The sequence below is a fragment of the Taudactylus pleione genome, unplaced genomic scaffold (genome assembly GCF_031769625.1).
Source record: "Taudactylus pleione unplaced genomic scaffold, aTauple2 ptg000053l, whole genome shotgun sequence".
Classification (NCBI taxonomy): Eukaryota; Metazoa; Chordata; class Amphibia; order Anura; family Myobatrachidae; genus Taudactylus; species Taudactylus pleione.
The window spans coordinates 35,929,586-35,932,949 of record NW_028284455.1 but is presented as its reverse complement, the minus strand read 5'-3'; the positions used below and the strand labels follow the sequence as shown (position 1 = coordinate 35,932,949).

Genomic DNA, 3,364 nt, shown 5'->3' with positions numbered 1-3,364 from the left:
AGTGACCATTGCTATTACTAGAACAACCCTATGCCATTTCAATCAATTTGGAAAACGTTATTTTTAACTTAACAGTTCAGGGAGAAAAGAAAGTAAAGTGTGCATAATCAGTAGTGTAGCCTGGAAAAAGGAAATAACGCACATTAACAGAGCTCAGGATTACAAAAGTTACAGTCGTGCACCACTGTTAAAGAAATATCGGACCTGCAACTGTTATATTATAATGACTTAAATAGTTAAAGTTAGCCATTTAGGATTGTAGAACATATATATCGTGCAAAGGTCATAAAGTTTGTACCATATACTGTTTTCTTGCTGTGTGTTTTAAACTCATTCAATTTCACAGGCATACAGACAGGGAAAGAGGAAGGTTCCCATATAATAAAACTTAATCGGGTCACGTGTGTTTTCTATGTGAACTCTGAAATTATAATGTACCCTTTAATGTATCTGTATGAAACAAAGTGTTAATTCAACTGTTTGCTCTATCTTATATGTTTGCTGTTATTGCCAATAAAATATGGCATTGAGTACCAATTGGTCTGATATTGCCAGAATCATGGGATAAATTACCTATCCCAGTCTCGGGTAACTTTCCAAAGAACTTCCTCAAGGAGAATACTTTAGTAGGGTGTTACATTTGGCGTCCCAAGAACAGGATTCGAGCAAGTCTTATCATCCGACGAAGAACAAACTGTGCGAGACTAGCCCAACACTCGTCCAGCCATGCCCAACATTAATCTGATACAAGCTTTACAAGATCAGCTTGAAGGATTAGTGGTGAAATTAACAGAAATGCGCAAAGAGATGCATCAATTCTATCATCACGGACCTAATAACTCCTCTGGATGGAGAGGGAAATTGGATCGAAGGCATGCCACTGATGATTGGTGGGAACCTCCTCAAGGGAATGGGAGGAGAATCACAGATAAATTTGATTCCCAAGGACAACCCATCTGTCGAGGATGTAACCAGAATGGCCACATTGAGCGGTATTGCAACTGGAGAGAGCCGTTAAACTTAGAAGTCCTGGGGTCGAGGACCAGCCCTCAGGAGGGACAGACAGAATAGGTCCATTGTTGAAAGGAGAGCAAGCCAAATATGCGAATCCAGGCAAAATATTACAAAGCCAAATAAAATATGTGAGCACACCAACTGCAGGGAATGTTATGTCGGCCATCGCAAGAAGGATTTCAGGAAAAGTCATCTGGTTCCATGTGAGACGTCGGTATGGATTCACCAACCGGGATGACACCAAGGAAGACGTTTTCGTCCACTTTACAGCCATCAAAAAGAACAACCCAAGAAAGTACCTCCGCAGTTTGGGAGATGGAGAGAATGTAGAGTTTGATGTGGTCCAAGGAGGAAAAGGTCTGCAAGCAGCAAATGTCACTGGTCCTGATGGTATCCCAGTTCAAGGCAGTAGATATGCAGCAGATCGCAAGCATTATTGGAATCGGTCATGTCAAAGACATCCTCCACATTATTGCCAGCAAAATGATCGATATCATGAAGATGGAAAGGAGCCTGAACAAATAAAATGTGAGGCAGTGCTTCAGAGTCAGCAGAACGTGATTGGCCCACAACCCTCTCCAGAACCAGAAGCGAAGCTAGAGCGGAAGACATCTCTCCCCAAGTAAATCACTTCAACCAGGAAAATTCAGAGGCCGCTGAACAAGAGACAGACCCTGAAAGGGTGATTCACACAGCCATGGTGAGAGAATCGGAACCTCCTAAACCCCTTTGTACAGATTCCAGTATTTTTAAGTTCGAATCTGACATCCCTACTGACAATCCTAGTGCAGATAAGGAAGAAGTGATCTATCTGTTTCCCGAGTGGCATCGCCCAGATGTCGAATGCACCACAAAAAGCAATAAAGAAATAGTCTCAATTTTGCAAAGCGCATGCACCAAGACAGGAAAGAGACGCAAAGGGAACACTACCCATTAGATACTGGCAATGATATCCCAATTGGTACTTGTGACTTCTATGATGTTGGTCTAAAGAGAGTCTTGTAAATGTTTAATGTGCCACGCGTGAGGACACGCATGATTTAGCAGGGAGGTATGTGGTACCCAAAATCCTGGAAGTACCACTTCTGAATACCCTGTAGGCTAAGATGCCTTGTTTAATCAATAGGTGCTGAATGTCATTATAAAGTATGTATATGTTTAATGTATTTATGACGATGGTATCATAAGGCTGTACCATATATTGTATTTATGCCCAGGACTGGTAGTGACCTGCCCCACTTTGTGGCAGAGACTGTAACCTGTTTCCCCCCTCCCGGAATGTGGCCTTTCCCACCTGACCTAAAACTGTTAATGGTGGGCAAGCAGCAGGGACTCTTCCACCGGCTCTTGAGGGGGACCCTGCAAGTTACTGGTCAAATGGCCAACTGCCGTTTTTAAACAGTGGCTACTGCACGCGACCCCGGAGGGAGAGAAGCTGGCGCGTGCAAGATGACCAGGACGAACTTAATAAGAGGGACTGCCTGAGAGACGGTTGGGGTTGTTTCCTGAGGCGCTGTGGCGGAGAAGGGAGCGGTGACGGAGCACTTACCTGTGGAGATTGCGGAGAGCCAGCCAGAGGAGCTGGCAGCTTGACTGACGGCAGCTGCTGTAGGTGGAGCCGTGGGCGGCCCTGAGGAGAGCCGAGCCAGCCCTTCATTGTCCAGGGGCAGCGGGCCAAGTCGGAGAGGCAGCCTGGGGAAGGACAGAGCTGGGTGAAGGAGGCAAGTCAGGGGCGACGGCAAAGTAAGGAGCCTGGGACCTGAACGGAGGAGCTGACTGAAGGGGCTGTGATTGTCTGGAGAAGCAACTCCCATTTCCATATGATCTGCTTCAGGAGAGGTCTGTAAGCGCACCCAGCACAGCCTTTGGGTATCACATCTTTATCCAGCCGGCCAACAAATAGTTACTGTCTTATTACCTACGGTAGTGAGCCTCCTCTCCACTACACTACTGCACTACATATAAGTGTAGTATAGTTACAGCTCCCACCCTGAAGTTGAAGTATAAGCCTCATCAGCTATACTATAATAAGGGATTGACTGTAGTTGTTCTCAGTTAGCAGCCTGTGTGCTATTCTAATAACTAACAACTGATCAAGGCGCTGTCTGATGCACCTAGTAAAGTGAAGGGTTCAACACTCTGACTTATCGATTCTACATTCACTGCATCTGTATAGCCCTATAGTGCGGAGCCTAGTAGAAATATCCAAAATCAGTGACTTCATTGCTATTACTAGAACAACCCTATGCCATTTCAATCAATTTAGAAAACGTTATTTTTAACTTAACAGTTCAGGGAGAAAAGAAAGTAAAGTGTGCATAATCAGCAGTGTAGCCTGGAAAAAGGAAAT

At 44.8% G+C, this 3,364-nt stretch overlaps 1 pseudogene; it reads left to right on the top strand.

Annotated features, from left to right (window-relative positions):
- The first annotated feature begins 1,169 nt into the window (after positions 1 to 1,169).
- Positions 1,170 to 1,640, top strand: LOC148535364 (Y-box-binding protein 1 pseudogene; annotated as a pseudogene).
- Positions 1,641 to 3,364: the final 1,724 nt, after the last annotated feature.